The sequence below is a fragment of the Garra rufa genome, unplaced genomic scaffold (assembly GCF_049309525.1).
Source record: "Garra rufa unplaced genomic scaffold, GarRuf1.0 hap1_unplaced_028, whole genome shotgun sequence".
Lineage (NCBI taxonomy): Eukaryota > Metazoa > Chordata > Actinopteri > Cypriniformes > Cyprinidae > Garra > Garra rufa.
In genome coordinates, this window is record NW_027394303.1 from 54,311 (window position 1) to 70,339 (window position 16,029).

The 16,029-nt window shown below is 40.1% G+C and overlaps 16 non-coding genes across 16 annotated transcripts; all 16 read left to right on the forward strand.

The window, feature by feature from the left end:
• Nucleotides 1–227: 227 nt before the first annotated feature.
• On the forward strand, nucleotides 228–346 carry LOC141315569 (5S ribosomal RNA). The gene has a single exon (XR_012351055.1). It is a non-coding gene; the product is annotated as a 5S ribosomal RNA (ribosomal RNA).
• An 84-nt stretch (nucleotides 347–430) lies between these two features.
• On the forward strand, nucleotides 431–549 carry LOC141315570 (5S ribosomal RNA). Its single transcript, XR_012351056.1, has one exon. It is a non-coding gene; the product is annotated as a 5S ribosomal RNA (ribosomal RNA).
• Nucleotides 550–1,302: 753 nt separating this feature from the next.
• On the forward strand, nucleotides 1,303–1,421 carry LOC141315572 (5S ribosomal RNA). The gene has a single exon (XR_012351057.1). It is a non-coding gene; the product is annotated as a 5S ribosomal RNA (ribosomal RNA).
• An 84-nt stretch (nucleotides 1,422–1,505) lies between these two features.
• LOC141315573 (5S ribosomal RNA) lies at nucleotides 1,506–1,624 on the forward strand. The gene has a single exon (XR_012351058.1). It is a non-coding gene; the product is annotated as a 5S ribosomal RNA (ribosomal RNA).
• A 753-nt stretch (nucleotides 1,625–2,377) lies between these two features.
• On the forward strand, nucleotides 2,378–2,496 carry LOC141315575 (5S ribosomal RNA). Its single transcript, XR_012351060.1, has one exon. It is a non-coding gene; the product is annotated as a 5S ribosomal RNA (ribosomal RNA).
• A 753-nt stretch (nucleotides 2,497–3,249) lies between these two features.
• LOC141315576 (5S ribosomal RNA) lies at nucleotides 3,250–3,368 on the forward strand. The gene has a single exon (XR_012351061.1). It is a non-coding gene; the product is annotated as a 5S ribosomal RNA (ribosomal RNA).
• Nucleotides 3,369–4,121: 753 nt separating this feature from the next.
• On the forward strand, nucleotides 4,122–4,240 carry LOC141315577 (5S ribosomal RNA). The gene has a single exon (XR_012351063.1). It is a non-coding gene; the product is annotated as a 5S ribosomal RNA (ribosomal RNA).
• An 84-nt stretch (nucleotides 4,241–4,324) lies between these two features.
• On the forward strand, nucleotides 4,325–4,443 carry LOC141315578 (5S ribosomal RNA). The gene has a single exon (XR_012351064.1). It is a non-coding gene; the product is annotated as a 5S ribosomal RNA (ribosomal RNA).
• A 753-nt stretch (nucleotides 4,444–5,196) lies between these two features.
• Nucleotides 5,197–5,315, forward strand: LOC141315579 (5S ribosomal RNA). Its single transcript, XR_012351065.1, has one exon. It is a non-coding gene; the product is annotated as a 5S ribosomal RNA (ribosomal RNA).
• An 84-nt stretch (nucleotides 5,316–5,399) lies between these two features.
• Nucleotides 5,400–5,518, forward strand: LOC141315386 (5S ribosomal RNA). The gene has a single exon (XR_012350872.1). It is a non-coding gene; the product is annotated as a 5S ribosomal RNA (ribosomal RNA).
• A 6,423-nt stretch (nucleotides 5,519–11,941) lies between these two features.
• On the forward strand, nucleotides 11,942–12,060 carry LOC141315387 (5S ribosomal RNA). Its single transcript, XR_012350873.1, has one exon. It is a non-coding gene; the product is annotated as a 5S ribosomal RNA (ribosomal RNA).
• A 753-nt stretch (nucleotides 12,061–12,813) lies between these two features.
• LOC141315388 (5S ribosomal RNA) lies at nucleotides 12,814–12,932 on the forward strand. Its single transcript, XR_012350874.1, has one exon. It is a non-coding gene; the product is annotated as a 5S ribosomal RNA (ribosomal RNA).
• A 753-nt stretch (nucleotides 12,933–13,685) lies between these two features.
• Nucleotides 13,686–13,804, forward strand: LOC141315389 (5S ribosomal RNA). Its single transcript, XR_012350876.1, has one exon. It is a non-coding gene; the product is annotated as a 5S ribosomal RNA (ribosomal RNA).
• A 753-nt stretch (nucleotides 13,805–14,557) lies between these two features.
• LOC141315390 (5S ribosomal RNA) lies at nucleotides 14,558–14,676 on the forward strand. The gene has a single exon (XR_012350877.1). It is a non-coding gene; the product is annotated as a 5S ribosomal RNA (ribosomal RNA).
• A 753-nt stretch (nucleotides 14,677–15,429) lies between these two features.
• Nucleotides 15,430–15,548, forward strand: LOC141315392 (5S ribosomal RNA). The gene has a single exon (XR_012350879.1). It is a non-coding gene; the product is annotated as a 5S ribosomal RNA (ribosomal RNA).
• Nucleotides 15,549–15,632: 84 nt separating this feature from the next.
• On the forward strand, nucleotides 15,633–15,751 carry LOC141315393 (5S ribosomal RNA). Its single transcript, XR_012350880.1, has one exon. It is a non-coding gene; the product is annotated as a 5S ribosomal RNA (ribosomal RNA).
• Nucleotides 15,752–16,029: the final 278 nt, after the last annotated feature.

Below are 16,029 nucleotides of genomic sequence, written 5' to 3' on the forward strand. Positions count from 1 at the left end.
TCTTCTTTTATGTCTCATTCTTTTAACCACTAGTCATCTCTCACAGTTAAATCTGATCCCATTTTAGTCTTGTAACTCGGCTGATAAGGCCGATTGTTACACTTGGATGGGAGACCGCCTGGGAATACCAGGTGCTGTAAGCTTTTGCCTTTTCTTCACTATTTATATAATATGCTGGCTTTTACGGAGGCTGATCTTTAAATAGCCCACTTTTTGGAGCAGCCCTCGCTTACGGCCATACCGCGCTGAGAGCGCCCGATCTCGTCTGATCTCGGAAGCTAAGCAGCGTCGGGCCTGCTTAGTACTTGGATGGGAGACCGCCTGGGAATACCAGGTGCTGTAAGCTTTTGCCTTTTCTTCACTATTTATATAATATGCTGGCTTTTACGGAGGCTGATCTTTAAATAGCCCACTTTTTGGAGCAGCCCTCGCTTACGGCCATACCGCGCTGAGAGCGCCCGATCTCGTCTGATCTCGGAAGCTAAGCAGCGTCGGGCCTGCTTAGTACTTGGATGGGAGACCGCCTGGGAATACCAGGTGCTGTAAGCTTTTGCCTTTTCTTCACTATTTATATAATATGCTGGCTTTTAGAAAGACGTGTTTTACCGCTCTATTTATTACAATCATTTAAATGTATTATAGAGTTTTAAGTGTTTTACATGTTTTTTAGGCCATTTTATTACTCTTAACATTTTAAGTGAGTGTGTGTCTTTAAAAAATGGATGGTTGGCCTGCCATGTGACTAGACACATGACAGGAAGCAGGAAGTACAACTGTATAAGAGAGCAGCATGACAAACAAAGGACAGTCACCAAACTGTTGGATTGAGGAGTTGCTAATTTTAGAGCTCACCTTTCCATTCACCACCTGCAAACTTTGGATTACACTTTCTGTGGATTGTATATACACCGGTGGACACTCACATTGGACTTATCAACACACTGGGATTCTTGGACTGTTTTTAGGGTATGGACAAATGAACTGTATTCTTTTAACAGCGTTTACCTCGTTTTATCGTGTTGTTTTAAAGTCTTTTATGTGAACCTTGTAAATAAACCAAATCTTTTTAAACCAATCTTCTTTTATGTCTCATTCTTTTAACCACTAGTCATCTCTCACAGTTAAATCTGACCCCATTTTAGTCTTGTAACTCGGCTGATAAGGCCGATTGTTACACTTGGATGGGAGACCGCCTGGGATTACCAGGTGCTGTAAGCTTTTGCCTTTTCTTCACTATTTATATAATATGCTGGCTTTTACGGAGGCTGATCTTTAAATAGCCCACTTTTTGGAGCAGCCCTCGCTTACGGCCATACCGCGCTGAGAGCGCCCGATCTCGTCTGATCTCGGAAGCTAAGCAGCGTCGGGCCTGCTTAGTACTTGGATGGGAGACCGCCTGGGAATACCAGGTGCTGTAAGCTTTTGCCTTTTCTTCACTATTTATATAATATGCTGGCTTTTACGGAGGCTGATCTTTAAATAGCCCACTTTTTGGAGCAGCCCTCGCTTACGGCCATACCGCGCTGAGAGCGCCCGATCTCGTCTGATCTCGGAAGCTAAGCAGCGTCGGGCCTGCTTAGTACTTGGATGGGAGACCGCCTGGGAATACCAGGTGCTGTAAGCTTTTGCCTTTTCTTCACTATTTATATAATATGCTGGCTTTTAGAAAGACGTGTTTTACCGCTCTATTTATTACAATCATTTAAATGTATTATAAAGTTTTAAGTGTTTTACATGTTTTTTAGGCCATTTTATTACTGTTAACATTTTAAGTGAGTGTGTGTCTTTAAAAAATGGATGGTTGGCCTGCCATGTGACTAGACACATGACAGGAAGCAGGAAGTACAACTGTATAAGAGAGCAGCATGACAAACAAAGGACAGTCACCAAACTGTTGGATTGAGGAGTTGCTAATTTTAGAGCTCACCTTTCCATTCACCACCTGCAAACTTTGGATTACACTTTCTGTGGATTGTATATACACCGGTGGACACTCACATTGGACTTATCAACACACTGGGATTCTTGGACTGTTTTTAGGGTATGGACAAATGAACTGTATTCTTTTAACAGCGTTTACCTCGTTTTATCGTGTTGTTTTAAAGTCTTTTATGTGAACCTTGTAAATAAACCAAATCTTTTTAAACCAATCTTCTTTTATGTCTCATTCTTTTAACCACTAGTCATCTCTCACAGTTAAATCTGACCCCATTTTAGTCTTGTAACTCGGCTGATAAGGCCGATTGTTACACTTGGATGGGAGACCGCCTGGGATTACCAGGTGCTGTAAGCTTTTGCCTTTTCTTCACTATTTATATAATATGCTGGCTTTTACGGAGGCTGATCTTTAAATAGCCCACTTTTTGGAGCAGCCCTCGCTTACGGCCATACCGCGCTGAGAGCGCCCGATCTCGTCTGATCTCGGAAGCTAAGCAGCGTCGGGCCTGCTTAGTACTTGGATGGGAGACCGCCTGGGAATACCAGGTGCTGTAAGCTTTTGCCTTTTCTTCACTATTTATATAATATGCTGGCTTTTAGAAAGACGTGTTTTACCGCTCTATTTATTACAATCATTTAAATGTATTATAGAGTTTTAAGTGTTTTACATGTTTTTTAGGCCATTTTATTACTCTTAACATTTTAAGTGAGTGTGTGTCTTTAAAAAATGGATGGTTGGCCTGCCATGTGACTAGACACATGACAGGAAGCAGGAAGTACAACTGTATAAGAGAGCAGCATGACAAACAAAGGACAGTCACCAAACTGTTGGATTGAGGAGTTGCTAATTTTAGAGCTCACCTTTCCATTCACCACCTGCAAACTTTGGATTACACTTTCTGTGGATTGTATATACACCGGTGGACACTCACATTGGACTTATCAACACACTGGGATTCTTGGACTGTTTTTAGGGTATGGACAAATGAACTGTATTCTTTTAACAGCGTTTACCTCGTTTTATCGTGTTGTTTTAAAGTCTTTTATGTGAACCTTGTAAATAAACCAAATCTATTTAAACCAATCTTCTTTTATGTCTCATTCTTTTAACCACTAGTCATCTCTCACAGTTAAATCTGATCCCATTTTAGTCTTGTAACTCGGCTGATAAGGCCGATTGTTACACTTGGATGGGAGACCGCCTGGGAATACCAGGTGCTGTAAGCTTTTGCCTTTTCTTCACTATTTATATAATATGCTGGCTTTTACGGAGGCTGATCTTTAAATAGCCCACTTTTTGGAGCAGCCCTCGCTTACGGCCATACCGCGCTGAGAGCGCCCGATCTCGTCTGATCTCGGAAGCTAAGCAGCGTCGGGCCTGCTTAGTACTTGGATGGGAGACCGCCTGGGAATACCAGGTGCTGTAAGCTTTTGCCTTTTCTTCACTATTTATATAATATGCTGGCTTTTAGAAAGACGTGTTTTACCGCTCTATTTATTACAATCATTTAAATGTATTATAGAGTTTTAAGTGTTTTACATGTTTTTTAGGCCATTTTATTACTCTTAACATTTTAAGTGAGTGTGTGTCTTTAAAAAATGGATGGTTGGCCTGCCATGTGACTAGACACATGACAGGAAGCAGGAAGTACAACTGTATAAGAGAGCAGCATGACAAACAAAGGACAGTCACCAAACTGTTGGATTGAGGAGTTGCTAATTTTAGAGCTCACCTTTCCATTCACCACCTGCAAACTTTGGATTACACTTTCTGTGGATTGTATATACACCGGTGGACACTCACATTGGACTTATCAACACACTGGGATTCTTGGACTGTTTTTAGGGTATGGACAAATGAACTGTATTCTTTTAACAGCGTTTACCTCGTTTTATCGTGTTGTTTTAAAGTCTTTTATGTGAACCTTGTAAATAAACCAAATCTATTTAAACCAATCTTCTTTTATGTCTCATTCTTTTAACCACTAGTCATCTCTCACAGTTAAATCTGATCCCATTTTAGTCTTGTAACTCGGCTGATAAGGCCGATTGTTACACTTGGATGGGAGACCGCCTGGGAATACCAGGTGCTGTAAGCTTTTGCCTTTTCTTCACTATTTATATAATATGCTGGCTTTTACGGAGGCTGATCTTTAAATAGCCCACTTTTTGGAGCAGCCCTCGCTTACGGCCATACCGCGCTGAGAGCGCCCGATCTCGTCTGATCTCGGAAGCTAAGCAGCGTCGGGCCTGCTTAGTACTTGGATGGGAGACCGCCTGGGAATACCAGGTGCTGTAAGCTTTTGCCTTTTCTTCACTATTTATATAATATGCTGGCTTTTACGGAGGCTGATCTTTAAATAGCCCACTTTTTGGAGCAGCCCTCGCTTACGGCCATACCGCGCTGAGAGCGCCCGATCTCGTCTGATCTCGGAAGCTAAGCAGCGTCGGGCCTGCTTAGTACTTGGATGGGAGACCGCCTGGGAATACCAGGTGCTGTAAGCTTTTGCCTTTTCTTCACTATTTATATAATATGCTGGCTTTTAGAAAGACGTGTTTTACCGCTCTATTTATTACAATCATTTAAATGTATTATAGAGTTTTAAGTGTTTTACATGTTTTTTAGGCCATTTTATTACTCTTAACATTTTAAGTGAGTGTGTGTCTTTAAAAAATGGATGGTTGGCCTGCCATGTGACTAGACACATGACAGGAAGCAGGAAGTACAACTGTATAAGAGAGCAGCATGACAAACAAAGGACAGTCACCAAACTGTTGGATTGAGGAGTTGCTAATTTTAGAGCTCACCTTTCCATTCACCACCTGCAAACTTTGGATTACACTTTCTGTGGATTGTATATACACCGGTGGACACTCACATTGGACTTATCAACACACTGGGATTCTTGGACTGTTTTTAGGGTATGGACAAATGAACTGTATTCTTTTAACAGCGTTTACCTCGTTTTATCGTGTTGTTTTAAAGTCTTTTATGTGAACCTTGTAAATAAACCAAATCTTTTTAAACCAATCTTCTTTTATGTCTCATTCTTTTAACCACTAGTCATCTCTCACAGTTAAATCTGACCCCATTTTAGTCTTGTAACTCGGCTGATAAGGCCGATTGTTACACTTGGATGGGAGACCGCCTGGGATTACCAGGTGCTGTAAGCTTTTGCCTTTTCTTCACTATTTATATAATATGCTGGCTTTTACGGAGGCTGATCTTTAAATAGCCCACTTTTTGGAGCAGCCCTCGCTTACGGCCATACCGCGCTGAGAGCGCCCGATCTCGTCTGATCTCGGAAGCTAAGCAGCGTCGGGCCTGCTTAGTACTTGGATGGGAGACCGCCTGGGAATACCAGGTGCTGTAAGCTTTTGCCTTTTCTTCACTATTTATATAATATGCTGGCTTTTACGGAGGCTGATCTTTAAATAGCCCACTTTTTGGAGCAGCCCTCGCTTACGGCCATACCGCGCTGAGAGCGCCCGATCTCGTCTGATCTCGGAAGCTAAGCAGCGTCGGGCCTGCTTAGTACTTGGATGGGAGACCGCCTGGGAATACCAGGTGCTGTAAGCTTTTGCCTTTTCTTCACTATTTATATAATATGCTGGCTTTTAGAAAGACGTGTTTTACCGCTCTATTTATTACAATCATTTAAATGTATTATAGAGTTTTAAGTGTTTTACATGTTTTTTAGGCCATTTTATTACTCTTAACATTTTAAGTGAGTGTGTGTCTTTAAAAAATGGATGGTTGGCCTGCCATGTGACTAGACACATGACAGGAAGCAGGAAGTACAACTGTATAAGAGAGCAGCATGACAAACAAAGGACAGTCACCAAACTGTTGGATTGAGGAGTTGCTAATTTTAGAGCTCACCTTTCCATTCACCACCTGCAAACTTTGGATTACACTTTCTGTGGATTGTATATACACCGGTGGACACTCACATTGGACTTATCAACACACTGGGATTCTTGGACTGTTTTTAGGGTATGGACAAATGAACTGTATTCTTTTAACAGCGTTTACCTCGTTTTATCGTGTTGTTTTAAAGTCTTTTATGTGAACCTTGTAAATAAACCAAATCTTTTTAAACCAATCTTCTTTTATGTCTCATTCTTTTTTTTTTTTTTTTTTTTTTTTTTGCTCAATCTGTTTATTAAACTTTCATAATAATGAAACGATAAAGGTACAGGAGAATAGAAGCAAAACATTTTTCCCCATACTACCCCCAACCCAGAGTAAAAAAAATAAAAAAATAATAAAAAAAAATAAATAAATAAAATAAAATAAATAAATAAATAAAAGATTAAATAAAATGCCCCTCAATGAATTATTATAGTGCTTGTCATGTACAGAATAAATTTCAGAGTTTAGAAACAAAATGAGTAAATAAATAAAAAATAATCACCAATGTACATTGCACACATTTTCATCAAACAAAACATTATATAAATTCAATACACTTTTGATCAAAATCCAGCCACAATCATAATGACAAACTTACTGATTAGTTTGGCTGACTACAGAAGAAGAGTTCTCATAATCTGAAAAACACCTAATAAAAGGGTCCCAAGTTTTAGAAAATATGCTAGTGTTGCCCTTTATTGTGTACCTAATTTTCTCCAAATGAATGAAACTCATAACATCTCGCAGCCAGTCATCAAATGATGGAGGAAGAGTTTGTTTCCATAACAGAAGAATACGCCGTCTGGCTAGTAATGTCAAAAAAGCAAAAGCGTTTGCAAAATGTCCCTGAAGACCTGTGACATTTGGGGGAAGTCCAAAAAGTGCAACCAAAGGGCAAGGCTCTATCTGTATCTTTGTCACAGAGGAAAAGCATTTAAATATTGATAGCCAAAAAGAAGTTATGGATGAACATAACCAAAACATATGTATTAGGTCTGCAGGGGCCTGATGGCAACGATCACATATGGGATCCACATCTTGCCAAATTTTTGCCAACCTCACTTTTGTCCAATAAGTTCGATGAATAAATTTTAATTGGATAAGACTATGTCGTGCACAAATAGAAGAATTATGGACCAAGGACAAAATCTTGCTCCAGAGCTCATCATCAAATGTGAGGGAGAGGTCAGATTCCCACTGTTGCTTAATAAGAGAGAGACAGGGGGTAGAGATAGAGGAAATCAGCCTGTATAGAATAGACAATGCACCCTTTTTATCTATGGGTACTTCAAGAATTTGATCTAGGTGGGATTTTGGTGGAATGTTTGGAAAGTTGGAAAATGAATTTTTTACAAAGCTTCGAAACTGCAAGTATCTAAAGAAGTGAACACTAGGAAGGGAAAATTTTTGTGTTAACTGGGAAAAGCTAGGAAAAACATTATCAATGTAGATATCATTGACAACTGCAATACCTGCTCTCTGCCAAATATTAAATGCTTTATCATTAAGAGAGGGTGGGAATATAGGATTACGATTAATGGGTGAAACCAACGGCAATCGTTGGAGTCCGAAATGGTTTCGAAATTGTGACCAAATTCGCAATGATTGCCGGACAATGGTATTACCATAAGGAAGACGTGAGATGGCAGTAAGAGGGCCACACATCAGTGCGGCTAGTGAGGCTGGGGAGCAAGAACTCTCTTCAATACTAACCCAAGCTGGGACCCAATCACAGAGTCCAAAATGACTCTGAAACCAAAACAATGTAGAATGTATATTTGCCGCCCAGTAGTAAAATAAAAAATTAGGAAGAGCAAGCCCACCCTCAGCCTTTGGTCTCTGAAGTATTTCTCTTCGAATTCTGGCTGGTCTTTTATTCCAAATAAAAGATGAAATGTGTTGGTTTAAAGTCCTAAAGAAAGATTTAGGTATAAAAATTGGAATACACTGAAATAAATACAGAAATCTAGGCAAAACGTTCATCTTTACTGAATTCACACGTCCAGCCAGAGAAATAGGGAGAGCTGACCAGCGAGAAAAATCATTCTGAACTCGTCGGAGGAGTGGGGTGAAATTAGCTTTAAAAAGATCGAAACTCTTACAAGTAATTGTTATTCCTAAGTATTTAAAACTATGAGAAGCAACTTTAAACGTTGAAACGCTTGTCTGCAAATCAGAAATTGGAAAATTTATAGGATAAATCTCACTTTTACTTATATTTAATTTATAACCGGAAAAGAGGCTAAAAGAATTTATAATTCTCAGGACTTCGGGTAAAGAAACAACCGGATCAGAGATATACAGCAACACATCATCGGCGTATAGTGAGAGTTTGTGAACTGTACCAGCTCTCACAATTCCCTTTATTGACTGTTCAGTACGAATGGCAATTGCCAAAGGTTCAATTACCAATGCAAAAAGCAAAGGTGAAAGTGGGCAGCCCTGTCTAGTGCCGCGTTTCAAGGGGAAGTTAGAGGAGGATACTCCATTTGTTCGAACTGAGCAGACTGGGAAGGAATATAAAAGTTTAATCCAGGAAATGAATGTGTTGCCAAAACCGAATTTCTGTAACACATAAAAAAGGTAATCCCATTCTACACGATCGAAGGCCTTCTCTGCATCAAGCAGGAGAAGAGCCTCCGGTGGATGAGAATTAGAAGAGTAAATGATATTCAATGCTCTTCTTATATTATGAGACAATAATCTATTTTTAATAAACCCCGTTTGATCATTGTGTATAATTTCAGGTAGGACAGACTCAAGACGTTTTGCAAGCATTTTAGCCAGAATCTTTACATCAACATTTAAAAGACTTATTGGCCTGTAAGAGGCGCAATCAAGTGGGTCTTTGTCCTTTTTTAAGATCAAAGAAATACAAGATTGACGAAGGGTTGAGGGCAGACAGCCATTATTAAAGGAGTCCTCTAACATGTTCAGAAGTGGTGTTTTGAATGTTTGAGAAAACTTTTTAAAAAATTCAACGGGGAACCCGTCTAATCCAGGGGTCTTACCATTTTGCATACTCTGGATAGACTGAACTATCTCTTCTGTGGAAAAGGGTGATTCCAACTTTTCTCTTATAGTGTTTGAAATGTTAGGTATAGTTAAATGTTCAAAGAAATTTTCCATAAGGGATCTATCAGAGGGAGGTTCAGAATTGTACAGTAAGGAATAATAGTCTTTAAAATGTGCAGTAATACTCGTAGGATCAGTGATCAAACTACCATCAGAGGACCGAATCTGAGAAATTACATTTTTAGCTGACTTTTCTTTTAATTGAAATGCAAGAAGTTTACTTGGCTTTTCCCCATGTTCAAAAAACATTTGTTTGGATTTAAGCAGTAGCTTTTCAGCCTGGTGCGTTGATAACATATTAAAATCAGACTGAAGTTTAAGTCTCTTGTTATAAATTTTGGGATCCGGAGAAGTTGCGTAAGCTGAATCAAGTTGAAGAATTTTAAGGGATAATTCCTCCAATTTCTTCCTTCGTTGTCTATTTATACAGGCTGAGTATGAAATAATTTGACCTCGAGCGTATGCTTTTAACGCTTCCCAAACCATAGAGGGTGAAGTCTCAGGGATAGTGTTTATCTCCAAAAAAACATCTAATTGGGTTTTTAAAGAATTACAAAATGTTTTATCAGAAAGAAGCAGAGAATTAAATCTCCACCTTCCAGAATCAAGCGTCTTATCTTGAAACAAAATAGAAAGTGTGAGAGGAGCGTGATCTGATACAGTAATACTGTTATATGAACAAGCTTTCACTTTAGACAACAGTTTTTTGTCTAAGAAAAAATAATCAATACGGGAGTAATTGTGGTGGACATAAGAAAAAAATGAATATTGTCGTGCTGAGGGGTTGAAAAAACGCCATACATCAGTTTGACCACAAATGTTTAGAAGTGACTTAAGTGTGATTGCAGATTTAGAAGGTTGAGTAGGTTTGGTGGATGAGCGATCCAGAGTGGGATTTAGAGCACAATTAAAATCACCTCCCATAATAAGATAATGCGTATTCAGGTCGGGGAGTAAAGAAAATATTTTCTGAATAAAATTTTCATCATCATAATTCGGAGCATATATATTGGCTAATGTCACTGTTACACCATATAAAAGACCTGAGACAATCACATATCTGCCAGCAGAATCAACCAATGTTTGTGAAGGAGAAAACTGAATACACTTATTAATAATAATTGCCACTCCTCTAGATTTACTGATAAATTTAGAATGAAATACCTGTCCAATCCATTTCTTACAAATTCTGGGATGATCTGAGTTTTTTAAATGGGTTTCTTGCAGAAAACCAATATGAGTATTTAAATGTTCTAAACGTGACAGAACCTTGCTGCATTTAATTGCACTGTTTAAACCTTTAACATTCCAACTGGTAAAATTTACGCAGGAACCCCCTGACTTAAGATTAGAGAAACTGGTCATTATTTACAATGGCAAAAGGAAGAAACATGCATGGAAATAACTTTCTTCTGTTTTGACATGAATTTGAGGGAAAACAAAACAAAATAAATATGAAAAAACAAAAAACAAAAAAAACAAAAACAAAAAAAAACCCACCCGTAAACATTATGAACGTCAGCACACAACAAAAACCTTCTCTCCGTAGAACTTTCGGAGAGAGCTCCGTAATAGTACAAGTATTAAGATAGGAAACAACAGAATTTAAAGACCATGTATAACGATCCAGAGCGTCAACGATGTATAGTCAGTAAATATTGGTAAATTAAAAAGTCAAAACAGTTCTTTATGGCCAGTCGGCCCACGTAAAGTTTCTGTTACCTCACGTACTGCCGCGAGTGGAACACTGTCCCTATCAACCGGCTAACTCCCTGTATCCGCAGCGGGCACCTCACCGGACTGTTTAGGTTTAATCACGGTGGTAAGAAAGGTAGAAGCTGCATCAGGGGTGTCAAAGCTTCGCGAATCACCGTTGAATGAAAGGAGAAGTCTGCAGGGATACAGCATTCTGAATTTGACACCTGCTCCATGCAGATCGGCCTTAACGGACTTAAACTGATCCCGTCGTTTCTTGAGTTCCGCAGAGAAGTCAGGGAAGATCAAAATCTTTGATTCCTTGTAGTGCAGCTCGCCATGCTCCCGTGACAAACGTAATATTTCTTCCCTCATTTGAAAACGAAGAAAGCGTACAATCATGGGTCTCGGAGGCGCGCCGGAACGTGGTTTCGGTGCGAGGGACCGGTGTGCGCGTTCAATCTCCGGCGTCTGGGATAGTTTATCTCCGAAAAGTTCCATGAAGAACGATGCCATGAAATGAGAGGGCCTGGACGTTTCCACGTTCTCTGGGATACCCAATATACGAAGATTGTTTCGCCGCGAACGGTTTTCCAGATCATCTGCCTTAGACTTTAACTCCTCGTTATCCCTTTCGAGGGACTGACATTTGCGCTCCAGAGTGCCAAGCCTTTCATCCACGCTGTTCAAAGAAGTTTCGATATGCTTAATCTTAGTGCCTTGACTGGAAATGGTGGCTTGAAGAGCAGCTGTGGAGGCACGTATTTCAGCAAGGAACTCCGACCTCAACGAAGCAATTTCCTCACGAATTGTTGTGGTAAGCATTTCTTTTAAAAGAGCTGGAGTTAACTCTGAAGCAACCGCGGCCATGTTGACAGGGTCGTCAGCTTCATCACGAGCAGGAGAGACGCGCTTGGGTTTAGGCATAGTAGCGACCAAAACTGGCTCTAACTGGCATTAAAGAGTTATTTAGCGTTGTAGGCGTCGTACTAGATCGTTTAAAGCAATAAATGTTCCCGTTATGTATTGAAAACAAAATACAATTTACGGAGCAGCTCCTGTACGCACCTCACCCACTCAACTGCATACCGGAAGTCCCCTGTCTCATTCTTTTAACCACTAGTCATCTCTCACAGTTAAATCTGACCCCATTTTAGTCTTGTAACTCGGCTGATAAGGCCGATTGTTACACTTGGATGGGAGACCGCCTGGGATTACCAGGTGCTGTAAGCTTTTGCCTTTTCTTCACTATTTATATAATATGCTGGCTTTTACGGAGGCTGATCTTTAAATAGCCCACTTTTTGGAGCAGCCCTCGCTTACGGCCATACCGCGCTGAGAGCGCCCGATCTCGTCTGATCTCGGAAGCTAAGCAGCGTCGGGCCTGCTTAGTACTTGGATGGGAGACCGCCTGGGAATACCAGGTGCTGTAAGCTTTTGCCTTTTCTTCACTATTTATATAATATGCTGGCTTTTAGAAAGACGTGTTTTACCGCTCTATTTATTACAATCATTTAAATGTATTATAGAGTTTTAAGTGTTTTACATGTTTTTTAGGCCATTTTATTACTCTTAACATTTTAAGTGAGTGTGTGTCTTTAAAAAATGGATGGTTGGCCTGCCATGTGACTAGACACATGACAGGAAGCAGGAAGTACAACTGTATAAGAGAGCAGCATGACAAACAAAGGACAGTCACCAAACTGTTGGATTGAGGAGTTGCTAATTTTAGAGCTCACCTTTCCATTCACCACCTGCAAACTTTGGATTACACTTTCTGTGGATTGTATATACACCGGTGGACACTCACATTGGACTTATCAACACACTGGGATTCTTGGACTGTTTTTAGGGTATGGACAAATGAACTGTATTCTTTTAACAGCGTTTACCTCGTTTTATCGTGTTGTTTTAAAGTCTTTTATGTGAACCTTGTAAATAAACCAAATCTATTTAAACCAATCTTCTTTTATGTCTCATTCTTTTAACCACTAGTCATCTCTCACAGTTAAATCTGATCCCATTTTAGTCTTGTAACTCGGCTGATAAGGCCGATTGTTACACTTGGATGGGAGACCGCCTGGGAATACCAGGTGCTGTAAGCTTTTGCCTTTTCTTCACTATTTATATAATATGCTGGCTTTTACGGAGGCTGATCTTTAAATAGCCCACTTTTTGGAGCAGCCCTCGCTTACGGCCATACCGCGCTGAGAGCGCCCGATCTCGTCTGATCTCGGAAGCTAAGCAGCGTCGGGCCTGCTTAGTACTTGGATGGGAGACCGCCTGGGAATACCAGGTGCTGTAAGCTTTTGCCTTTTCTTCACTATTTATATAATATGCTGGCTTTTAGAAAGACGTGTTTTACCGCTCTATTTATTACAATCATTTAAATGTATTATAGAGTTTTAAGTGTTTTACATGTTTTTTAGGCCATTTTATTACTCTTAACATTTTAAGTGAGTGTGTGTCTTTAAAAAATGGATGGTTGGCCTGCCATGTGACTAGACACATGACAGGAAGCAGGAAGTACAACTGTATAAGAGAGCAGCATGACAAACAAAGGACAGTCACCAAACTGTTGGATTGAGGAGTTGCTAATTTTAGAGCTCACCTTTCCATTCACCACCTGCAAACTTTGGATTACACTTTCTGTGGATTGTATATACACCGGTGGACACTCACATTGGACTTATCAACACACTGGGATTCTTGGACTGTTTTTAGGGTATGGACAAATGAACTGTATTCTTTTAACAGCGTTTACCTCGTTTTATCGTGTTGTTTTAAAGTCTTTTATGTGAACCTTGTAAATAAACCAAATCTATTTAAACCAATCTTCTTTTATGTCTCATTCTTTTAACCACTAGTCATCTCTCACAGTTAAATCTGACCCCATTTTAGTCTTGTAACTCGGCTGATAAGGCCGATTGTTACACTTGGATGGGAGACCGCCTGGGATTACCAGGTGCTGTAAGCTTTTGCCTTTTCTTCACTATTTATATAATATGCTGGCTTTTACGGAGGCTGATCTTTAAATAGCCCACTTTTTGGAGCAGCCCTCGCTTACGGCCATACCGCGCTGAGAGCGCCCGATCTCGTCTGATCTCGGAAGCTAAGCAGCGTCGGGCCTGCTTAGTACTTGGATGGGAGACCGCCTGGGAATACCAGGTGCTGTAAGCTTTTGCCTTTTCTTCACTATTTATATAATATGCTGGCTTTTAGAAAGACGTGTTTTACCGCTCTATTTATTACAATCATTTAAATGTATTATAGAGTTTTAAGTGTTTTACATGTTTTTTAGGCCATTTTATTACTCTTAACATTTTAAGTGAGTGTGTGTCTTTAAAAAATGGATGGTTGGCCTGCCATGTGACTAGACACATGACAGGAAGCAGGAAGTACAACTGTATAAGAGAGCAGCATGACAAACAAAGGACAGTCACCAAACTGTTGGATTGAGGAGTTGCTAATTTTAGAGCTCACCTTTCCATTCACCACCTGCAAACTTTGGATTACACTTTCTGTGGATTGTATATACACCGGTGGACACTCACATTGGACTTATCAACACACTGGGATTCTTGGACTGTTTTTAGGGTATGGACAAATGAACTGTATTCTTTTAACAGCGTTTACCTCGTTTTATCGTGTTGTTTTAAAGTCTTTTATGTGAACCTTGTAAATAAACCAAATCTATTTAAACCAATCTTCTTTTATGTCTCATTCTTTTAACCACTAGTCATCTCTCACAGTTAAATCTGACCCCATTTTAGTCTTGTAACTCGGCTGATAAGGCCGATTGTTACACTTGGATGGGAGACCGCCTGGGATTACCAGGTGCTGTAAGCTTTTGCCTTTTCTTCACTATTTATATAATATGCTGGCTTTTACGGAGGCTGATCTTTAAATAGCCCACTTTTTGGAGCAGCCCTCGCTTACGGCCATACCGCGCTGAGAGCGCCCGATCTCGTCTGATCTCGGAAGCTAAGCAGCGTCGGGCCTGCTTAGTACTTGGATGGGAGACCGCCTGGGAATACCAGGTGCTGTAAGCTTTTGCCTTTTCTTCACTATTTATATAATATGCTGGCTTTTAGAAAGACGTGTTTTACCGCTCTATTTATTACAATCATTTAAATGTATTATAGAGTTTTAAGTGTTTTACATGTTTTTTAGGCCATTTTATTACTCTTAACATTTTAAGTGAGTGTGTGTCTTTAAAAAATGGATGGTTGGCCTGCCATGTGACTAGACACATGACAGGAAGCAGGAAGTACAACTGTATAAGAGAGCAGCATGACAAACAAAGGACAGTCACCAAACTGTTGGATTGAGGAGTTGCTAATTTTAGAGCTCACCTTTCCATTCACCACCTGCAAACTTTGGATTACACTTTCTGTGGATTGTATATACACCGGTGGACACTCACATTGGACTTATCAACACACTGGGATTCTTGGACTGTTTTTAGGGTATGGACAAATGAACTGTATTCTTTTAACAGCGTTTACCTCGTTTTATCGTGTTGTTTTAAAGTCTTTTATGTGAACCTTGTAAATAAACCAAATCTATTTAAACCAATCTTCTTTTATGTCTCATTCTTTTAACCACTAGTCATCTCTCACAGTTAAATCTGATCCCATTTTAGTCTTGTAACTCGGCTGATAAGGCCGATTGTTACACTTGGATGGGAGACCGCCTGGGAATACCAGGTGCTGTAAGCTTTTGCCTTTTCTTCACTATTTATATAATATGCTGGCTTTTACGGAGGCTGATCTTTAAATAGCCCACTTTTTGGAGCAGCCCTCGCTTACGGCCATACCGCGCTGAGAGCGCCCGATCTCGTCTGATCTCGGAAGCTAAGCAGCGTCGGGCCTGCTTAGTACTTGGATGGGAGACCGCCTGGGAATACCAGGTGCTGTAAGCTTTTGCCTTTTCTTCACTATTTATATAATATGCTGGCTTTTACGGAGGCTGATCTTTAAATAGCCCACTTTTTGGAGCAGCCCTCGCTTACGGCCATACCGCGCTGAGAGCGCCCGATCTCGTCTGATCTCGGAAGCTAAGCAGCGTCGGGCCTGCTTAGTACTTGGATGGGAGACCGCCTGGGAATACCAGGTGCTGTAAGCTTTTGCCTTTTCTTCACTATTTATATAATATGCTGGCTTTTAGAAAGACGTGTTTTACCGCTCTATTTATTACAATCATTTAAATGTATTATAGAGTTTTAAGTGTTTTACATGTTTTTTAGGCCATTTTATTACTCTTAACATTTTAAGTGAGTGTGTGTCTTTAAAAAATGGATGGTTGGCCTGCCATGTGACTAGACACATGACAGGAAGCAGGAAGTACAACTGTATAAGAGAGCAGCATGACAAACAAAGGACAGTCACCAAACTGTTGGATTG